This window comes from Stegodyphus dumicola, chromosome X2 (genome assembly GCF_044657685.1).
Source record: "Stegodyphus dumicola isolate Sdum_Otavi_A_Nest chromosome X2, ASM4465768v1".
NCBI lineage: Eukaryota > Metazoa > Arthropoda > Arachnida > Araneae > Eresidae > Stegodyphus > Stegodyphus dumicola.
The window spans coordinates 65,406,962-65,417,722 of NC_140781.1; positions in this window are offsets into that span (position 1 = coordinate 65,406,962).

The window sequence follows — 10,761 nt, forward strand, 5'->3', positions numbered from 1 at the left end:
GTAAGCTAAATCTGGTCTTGTGCCTAACATAAGATACATTAAAGCTCCTACAGCTTCTCTATAAGGAAAAATTTCTCTGTTTGATTTATCTTCCTTCTTCTTTTCAGTTAGACCTTCCTTCAGGATAGGAGTTGAAACTGGCTTGCAATCTTCCATCCCAAATTTTTGAAGAATTTTTCTTGCATAAGCTTGCTGACTAATTTTAATACTTCCATCTTCAAGATGTTTAATTTCAAGTCCAAGAAAGTATACTGCTGGTTTAGTTGTGATTCTGAATCTCGACTTCAATTCTCTGAGAAATTTTTCAGATTCTTGTAGATCTGTTGATGCTACTAAACCATCATCTACATATAAACATATGATTAGCTTCTTGCCGTTATTGTTTCTTATATATAAGCATGGATCAGCTTCACTTGTCTTGAAGCCCAGCTGTGACACAAAATCTCCAAAATATTTATTCCAGCAGCGTGATGATTGTTTAAGTCCATACAAACTGCGTTTCAACTTACAGACTTTCTTCGAACCGTCACTATATCCTTCTGGTTGCTGCATGTATATAGATTCTTCAAGTTTTCCATATAAAAATGCTGAACCGACATCAAACTGAGAAAGATGCATTTTCTCATTGGCTGCGATGCTCAAAACTGAACGAATAGTTCCTAACTTTGTTACTGGACTAAACGTTTGATCATAATCAACTCCAAAACGTTGAGTACATCCTTTGGCAACAAGTCTAGCCTTGAATTTATCAATAGATCCATCAGGATTTCTTTTGATCTTATAAACCCACTTGCATGGTATAGCTTTAGCATCTTTTGGTAATTTTTCTAAACTCCATGTTTCATTCTCTGTCAATGATTTCATCTCTGAATCCATAGCTTCTTTCCAATTAACACTTTGCTTACAGTTGATCGCTTCTTCATAAGATTCAGGTTCTTCAGAATCAATAATAAAAGCTTCACTTATCATTATATAATCTTCAAAACGCTTTGGCTTTCTCAAGTCAGCTCTATCTCTTAGGAATCTTGACTGTACATTATTTTGCAAATTAATATCTTCACATTCTTTTCTTTCAGAATGTTCTTCTGATATATTTCCAGATATTTCTTTGTTGTACTCTTTTTCTGAATTATCTTCTTCACAAAGAAACTTTTCTGACTTATCTTTTTCTGAATTTTGTTGATGTTCAGAGCCAGAAATTAGGCTATCTTGATCTTGAATAGGTAACTGCACCCTTTCTTCACAATCTGTGAGCTTTTCGTTAAATATAACATCCCGTGAACAGATCACACTATTGGTTTCTTTGATCCATAGTCGGTATCTTTCGTCTCCATCATAACCAATTAAATAAGCTTTTGTAGTCTTATTATCCATTTTCCTTCTTCTTTGTTTAGGAATATGGGCATAGCACACAGATCCTACTATACGAAGATGCTTAATTCGAGGTTTCTTTTTAAACCATAGCTCATAAGGACTCATGCCTTCCACTGATGATTTGCCAGTTCTGTTTAGTACATATATGGCAGTGTTGACTAGTTCAGCTTACATTGCTGCAGGAAAATGAGCTTCAGAATTTGAGTACTTAAATGTTCTTGCCATTTCGATTATTGTACGTATGTCTCTTTCACTAGAGCCATTTTGTTCAGGAGAATAAGGTGCTGTTAGTCTTTGAGTTATACCTTCAGAATGCAAAATAGCACGCACTTTGTCATTGTCAAACTCGCCTCCATTATCGCTGAGAAATTCTTTGACTGAATGTCCTAAAATTTTAGCGTGTGCAAGCATGTGTTGTAACATATTTACAACAGCAGATTTTTCCTTGATAAAATACCCATAACGAAACTTTGTGTAGCTATCATTAACCCATCAATGAGCCCGCCTCTCGGAACGAAATGCTTTGAAAACGGCCGCGTTGTCAGACAACAAACCCCTCCAAAAAAATCGCTTTCGTTTTCTGAAATCTCTCTAAGATGGCCCAGCCTAAGGCAGTATGTTTGCTTCCCCTTAGTGTGATGGATAAGCCATAAAATTGCCTCCCCGGTATTGAATGGCTTGCGTTTCGTTTCGTCTCCCTCCTCTTTCTTTGTACTAGTAGCCTGTAGACTTGTTTCTTTTAACATGTGACGGCCGAATTTTCCGAAATCTTTTTAGAATTTTAGCTTCCAAGCTTGTAAATTTTCAATTTTTCGACATGTTTTATTGGGCAGTATTTTAAGAAAGATCATTATTTATTTTGTTACACAATTTTTTACTATTTACTAATCTATTTTATTTAGTTTTAGTAGGTCAATTTATTTTTGAAAATTAAATTTTAATCCATTCTTTTACCGACTGTTTTCATCACTTTATAAGTCCATATAGATTTACGATGAGAGTACAATATTTATCAGGAATTTTTGGAAAATTTGGCATACGTATTTATTTTTTAGCGTTGAATTTTTTCCACAAGTTGTTCGTTTACAGTCGAGCTCATCCTCGTAAACGCTTGATCTTTTCAGCATGGAAATGGCAAGCAATAATCTTCCTAATATTTTTCGTTATTTTATAGCAATTTCTAGAATTTTGGCGGTTTTCTACAAATATTTTGGGTACGTTTAGCTATTATACAGTTGCTACTAATGTGGAATTTAAAGCCAAAAATGTATTCCTTCGTTGATTTGAGAGATCGCATTTCGAATTTAAACGGAAGTTTAAATGAATTTGATACAATCTTAGCACAGACTAGAAGAATTATTTCTCTGTGTTGGATGGATTTTTCTCACTTTTCTGCATTTGATAGATTAAATGCATAAAGCAGACACGCACAAATAGAATTTAAATAAATTTATTTAAATAAATTTCTATTTTCATTTAAAATTTGTCATTATTAGCACCTCCCGCAGTTTTATACAATCATAGGATTTCCCGAATTCTATTAGGTCGTTAACATAATTTCAAGGCCGAATAGAAAAGTGATAATATGGAAAGACTATGTCTTAAGTACCAATAGCCAAGTATTTGTAATTAAATAAAAATAAATATTGAATACCAGCCGCTTTTTTATTTATTTTTAGTCATATAACAAAAGATAAACAAGAATACTATTACATCTAAGAATTATTTAGTAAATTATTTTGCTAATGTCATATGAATGATGAAACACGGTAAAAATGTTTTAATGATTGAATTCAAAGTTAAAAATCAAACAAACCCCAAAATTCCTTTTTCCCAAAACTTCGTAAAATGTTTTGATTAAATATGATTTGAATAAGTTTTCCAATTCTGTTTTGAGTGATATAAATGAGGATATAAATATTATTAAATTAGGACATAAATATTAGGATATAAATTATTATTAGTAATAATTTTTGAATTATAACTTAGCAGAATATCGTTTACCGTTAAAAATTATATCTAAAAGAATTAAATTTTGTAAAAGAATAAAAAATATAATTAACTGTTCCATTTTGTCCTCTATGCATCTATTTATATAAAAAAGGAATCTGGCTAGGGAATTTACGACTTGTATATGAACTAAAAATTGGTATCTTGACAAAACTTGTCAGAGCATAAAAAGCGTATATTCTGTGATATTAGTGTATTAATCATACTTCTGTATTCGTAAATGCAGCTTATAATTACCAGCATTAGTATCATAATGGATTTTATTAAAACGACGAAAACTGGATGCATTATCAAAGTACGGCTCTTTATCCCGTTAAGTATTGCTTGGGTCATAACCAACACGAGTTTTATTTTTGAAATATTATTCCAAATAAAACAGGAAGCGTTAAACTATATGCATTTTAAACAGTTTTACTTTTTTATATGCATACAAATGTTAAGTAGCTTTAAATTGCACTTCATTTCTGAAACTTCTGCGGCATTACTTTTAGAACAGATGAAGGACTTTAAAGAACAAGTACATTTTAGTAATATGCAACGTTAATGATATAGTTCAAATGTTATTGAAAATCTGTACGATTTGTAACTGGCACTGGAAGAAGCAAAATTTATCTACAACTTTCCCTTTCTTCCCAAATTCGTCTGATTAGCAAGGATTGAATAGATAATTGTAAACGTCTTTGCTAAAAGTAATAATAATCGGGAAGAATCCTTTCTACCCCTGCCTCCTGGGAAAAGAAAACGACATGGAAGGGAACCTGACCTCCGCAGGCTAACTGACACTAAGGTCTCCAAAGACTATTTCTAGTCAATAGAGTTTTTTCATTGTAGAAATACTCATTATCTAGAGCTATCTTTTTTTAAGCTACAGATATAGTGGGAAAAAATTCTCATTTTACATAATTTTCGGATAATTACATTTTACGTTAAATAATTTTTAGATTTTGATTAACGCAATCGATGAATATGGCAGAATAATAGTTTGTTGTAAACATTGTAAATTTCAACGTTTTTTTAAGTAAAGATTTCAAGTAAACCAAACCAAAGATTATTAAATTAGTCTTATAATGTTTACTGTTTGGTTTTCAGTGTTCTGAATTTGCATTTTAAAAACATAATTTAAATAATCTTTCTTTACGCTAGTCGCTTTTAAAATGTTTACCTATGTAAACATTTACTAATGTTTAATGTAGCAACTTTGTATGTACTTAACGAAAGACTTAGAGGAATTTATAAAGAAAACTAGTTCACATGGAAAAAATCACGAAATCTTCCTTACAGCCAACGTATTGACCAGAAACCAAAACCAGGTCAAAATACTTATGATCATCTCTTTTATCCACATAGCCATCGGTAAAATTTTCAAACTTATACTTGTTCTTATTGCAGTTATAAACAGAAATGTGAACACTCAGATACTGCGCTTGTTAAAGTTAGTACAGTCTGCGGCTGATTCTATATCTGCCGAGGTGTTTTCGAAAAAAACTTGAAAGATAATAAATTATGTTACCTGCTGAGTCATCGAAATATTATATAATTGTTTATTGAAACTGAAAATTTTATAATTTTCTATAAAACTGCGATGGAATTATTGCATTGAGTAATCTTCAGTGTGATGTAATTAGTGTCCTAAATATAAAAGTATGTAAAAATCAAATTGGAAATTGCAGCAAATCAGTCCCTAGAAATATGCTATGCCTGTATTAATGTAGTAGCAATCAATTATTCATGAACATTATAATATGTATGCCATATAACAATTTGTCAGCAGTACAGGAAACAATTTCGATATGCGCGCCTTTTCTTTTAACATAGTTTTTCTCTCGTTACTTTTAAGATAAACATATAACTTGAAATAGTTTTTCTTCCTCCAGCTTTCACTTATTTACTTCTTAAAATATCTCCACTAAAATCAGAGTGATATTATCAACGATTTTTCTTTATTATATAAATATAAAATTTATCCTTTATTATATAAATAATTGAAATGCTTAAATTTGACATTCTAATAAATATTTTATAGTAACTCTCTGAAAAATTTAACTTCTTTAAAAATGTATGAAAATGAATTAAATCGTTTATTTTTTCCAGTCTTAATGATAATAAAATTTTAGAATCATCAGTTATATATCCGTATTGATTATGAGAAATTATCTCATTCTTCTTTGAGCTGGAAATTGCTCAATGGAGCTTCTTCCAGCTAGAATTTGAACTCGGGGTGTAAGTGGTAGTAGATCGGACTATAGGATAACGGATGTTTCGTGTTTTTTTTTTTTTTTTTCCTCGTAAAAACGCTATGTCTCTTCAATGGCACCCCAACGAAAACATGTCAGACGATAATTCGTTAACACATGAATTATTCCGATAGTGCCTCGTGCTTCTTCTCTCTCGCCCTTTAAATGAAACAAATAATAAAGGAATTATGTCATTCTCACTATCTTGTTATAAATGGAAGTCCTTCCAGCTAGAATTTGGAAGACCTCCTTATTAGAAGCACAATGAGGGCACTGCTGAATTTTCGCATTTCTTGCTTCGAAAAAAATCCAATGTCTCTGCATGGTATCTTTCTGTTTGTGCAGCATTCGAAATTATTCCGCTTTCGCAAATTTTTCAAATTTACTTTTTCTTGTATCATTTTTCCATTTGTCGTATATTGATAGGTGAAACAATGCAGATTTCTGTCTATTTTTTTAAGTTTTCGTGTCGGCAGAAAAATATACTGTCGCATTTAAAATTGGTTTCAATGCTGAAAATGATTTGTTTGTTTGGTTCTATTTTTCCTTTTTCTTCCTTTAAAGATTTATTTTTCTTTCATATACTTATTTATTTATTACATTTTAATCTAATAGTCTCCCAAAAACTAAAGCGATAAAAAAGTTCTTTGATTCCAAGATAAAAGAAACTTTCATTATGCTTTGAATTTCTTCAGCAATCTTTCACCAGTAGGATTTATTTTCTTCTTTCACCTACTGATACTATGTGATTCTATATCTGTATATGTATGTGTGTAAGTATGTCTAATGGTTTAATTGATATATATATGTCATCAATGATATATATATATATATAATCAATGATATATATATGCATTCATATTTTAGCATATGTATATATTAGAATGCATATAATATATATATATATATTTCATTTTATAATTTCATTACACAAAAATTTTATACCTTAGGGAGTATATCTTTTATAGTAGATTTTAGGAATGCTTGAATTTTGAGTGAAAAGGAAAGTCAAGATTTCTACTACTTTACCTCGTTCAGTGCTTTCTCTTTTACTAAGGAATTAACATCATAGGAGGGCTGTTTTTGCCCAAATGTTCGGCTTTTGTGGGAAAGATTAGGGGAAACCAGGAAAAGCATGAAATAATTTTTCATTCAGGAATTGACATCTTCAAGAAACATTGACTCGTAAAAGACAAACATCTGGAAAGATGTATTTAAGCATAAAATGGTTTTCGAATCCAAATAACATTAATTTAGAGAAATTTTTGTGGATGCAATATATAATATTGAGATAAAAGTATAAAAGTAAGTACAAGAGGGCGATGTAGAGTTATTTCACTGTTCGACTATTCGATACACTATTCGACTATGTTAGAGAAAGGCCTCAAACATAGTACTGTCGGCTCTGTGTTTAGATTTGCTAAATTTACTAAAGCACACGATATCTATCTACCAAGATAGAGATATTCTACTTCCGACGAGCTTTCTAAGAAACACTTACAAGCATTTAGTTTAAATATTGAGAAAAATCATAAAAATTCCATGCAGTTGATCTATTTCGTCGCTGAAAATAGAAGCCAAGAAGAATCGATAGTGTTCTCTGGCTTCAGGCACCTAGATTTTTCACTTTTAATTTGGAACTAGAAATATAATTACAAATGTCTCTACTAGGGGAGATCAAAATTCATTATTTTTTCCCACATGTAAAATCTGGTTAAATACGTTTTCTCGTTTATAAATTACAGAAGATTTTTCAATAATTCCTGATATTTTAAAGGAAACTTTTGATGTATTTGTTCCTGTAACAGGTCTAAATAATCATTCATTACAGCCACACTAATTTTAACGATCTGAAAATTAAGAAATGAGTTGAACTCTTTCATAATTATGATAAAAAACTTAATTTGGGTTTAAAATTACCTCAGAAGTGAATTTTTTTTATTTCTTAATTTAGATGCATTACAATCCAACAGTTATTTCCCCTATTAAAATACGGCCATATTAGTGGCCGGTAAATACTGGTAGTTCGACTTAGATTTACACCCTGACGAACAAATACGATGGCTGAATGGTATTTTCCCATGTTTTTTCCTATGTATAACATGAATATGAGACTTTTCTCGTTAAAAAGTCCTCTACGAAGGCATCTCTTTCCTTAAAAGCAGATAGTCCTCGTGTGTTTTGCTGTATTCAAGTAATCCTAACCTTCAAACTACGGCACCTGTCACACTAAATCAAGATAAAAGGTTTCTAAACAAGATTTTTAATCGGTCTGCGGGCCCCAGTGGCCAAGCGCTAAAACCGCTGAGTACTGGTAATCCTACATAAGTTCAAATCCTGTTGAACACACTTGTTCGGTGAAGGTTTTCTACGTTCAATGTGAAGGAAATCTAGTTTTCCTCAGAAAGTCCTCCCTGATAGTTTCCGTCCTCTTGCGCAGATGCCAATTCCATTAAATTTTCTGCATTAAACACAATTGTAATTCTTTCTTTTTAAAGAAATCTCAGGGGAAATAATTGTAAACATCAGATTCAGTGCGATTATGAATTATTATTTTAAAGTAGTTAACATTTTGAGTGGGAAAAGCATTTTTAATACGCTCATAAACAACCCATCCTCTAAACTGGCATCAAACTGTGTCGATTTCTACAACAATCTATATAAATACGTTTCCAAAAAATTCTGCTAAAATATTAAAAGTTGTATTTGTAGAGCATTTATTAGTTAGACTACCTACTCAACTTTTGGTTTTCATAACCTATAAGTTATTTTCTCCCGCCTTCTTAGCATACCTTCGTGGTGTAATGGTCAGCACGCACGGCGTGTATTCGAGAGGTTGGTGGTCCGAGTTCCGGCGAAGGCATTGCTCCTATTTCACATGTCCTGCTTCGAAATAACCTAATGTTTCTATAGTGGCACCCAAACCAAAAAAGGTGGTGGATAATGATTCTCCGCCGCAAGGATTTGGCGTTTCGGTCCCCTAATCCCCAGTCGCCCTTTAAAAGGGGGAGTATATACGGTATTTTCTCCCCTTTTAGCATGCCTTCGTGGTCTCAGTACGCTCGGCGCGCATTCGAGAAGTCCGTGGTTCGCGTCCCGGGTAAGGCATTGCTCATTTTTCATGTCTCTTGCTGTTAAAAAAAAATGTAATGTCTCTACAAACCTTCCATTCATCAGAATAGTAATAAAGTTATGAAGCATAGGGGGTAGGGGGGAAAAGGAATTTTAAAGAAAAGATTATTTTTACAAAATGACTCAAAATTTCTTGAGACAGTGTAAGTAGTTATATAACTCAAATAATTAAATATTTGACCTCTTAATTTTACCAGTATTTCTGTATAGAAATAAAACATAATTAAACATCTTTAATGAGTATCATAGATAGTGGAGCACATCGAGTGAGCTTCACAATATTTTCAAAAGCAGCCACTTTGACAAATGAACAGAACTGTCGGGAATCGCTTATGAATGTCACTTACACGTTTCATAATGCCAAGAATGTTATAAAAATAACGGTTATGCTATATCAACAACTTACCGATCTTTCCAAAGTGCTTAAAAATAGAGCTGTTCCAAAAATTGTATTCAGTTCATTCACGGTGTTTAATCAAAAGCTCGTCGTCGATTTTTGAACTACTTATCGATAAGCTATTGAATTCAAATTTTGTACACACACCGTTTACAGATGATAATAATTCGATTTAGAGTTTTTAAAATTTAATGTCGAAGAAATTTTTTGCGCATATTTCCATTTAAGAATAAACTAAAAATCTCAAAATTTTTAAGTTTGCATCATTTTACAGAGCGTAAAATAGCTTTTGAAATAAAATTTACATGAAATTCGTAGCCTAATTTCTGATTTTGGGGCGAATTTTGTTTTAAATTTATATATCTTTTCGATTATTTGAGGTAAAAGGATACTTGGAAGTAAAAGACTGAACCAATAGTAATAATAATAATAATAATTTATCGCATAGATTAATGTTAATAAGAGATTACTTAATAGCTTCTTTGCTAAATTCCTGTACAGTTTTATAAGAAGAATCATAGGTCCTTAAATTACGAAATCAAATAATTGAATCGCATTGTCAGATGCATAATATTTATAAATTTATCAAGACAGCCTCACGTTTTTGTTATTCGTGATATAAATTTGTAGATAAATTTCTTAAAGAGAATTATTTAATCTCGTATTCCCATTAAATTACACGATACATTATTTTTAAAACAAAGGGCGTTAGCCGACAAGGTCTATTAACTTCCTTTTTTCATTTTCCGTTGAAAACTATGTCAGTTCACTTTTCAAACTGTTGCTACCACATATTACAGCCCTGTATTATATTTAAAGAAATTAAATAATGGTTTTGGTTTATTAGATTACGGCAAAGCACTCGAGGCTATCTGCCTTAAAATTAAATAATGAATAATCTGCATAAATATATGTATGTTTCTCGCATTGTGATAAAACAACGGTACCTAGACCCATCCAATTTTGAATAACGTACATTTCCACCCGAATATGGGCATCTCGAAGCCGAGATTTGGAATTTGTTTTATTATATGTTTCATATTTCGTAAAACTTCAATGAATTTTTAATTAAGAAACTCAACGATTTTAGAGCGAGCAAAGGCAACACTGTATGAAAATAAAAATATAAAAAATTATCTTCAACGGGCGAGACTGTGTATCGGAAATTCTAAAGATATGCTCATTTAAAATTTATTTTGCGGTATTGCTGTTTAACTGAAGTTTTATGGTGCGAAGAACATGATATTTAAAAATAAAGGTAACCCACAAACCGTTAAAAAAACGCCCTTTGTCCTTAATGTAAAATCTGAAAGATTTGCATTTTCAGATTTTTATGTTTGCATTTATTACTTTTATTTTCTCGTTTTAATTCATTAATGCTCTTATAGGTAAACGTTCATTTTGTAAAAAATTCTATTTTTTATTCAATAACTGCTCTAAAACGGAAATTCTTAAATCCCTTTATATATGCATCCACTTTGTAACTGGTAATAAATTTGTTTCTTTAGAGTCAGTGTAAGGCCTTTATCCCAAAACATCAAGAACATTTCTCCCCACGCTAATGACAGCCATTGCCCATTGTCGTCAGAATTGCATGGACCCTTGTCGCCTTAG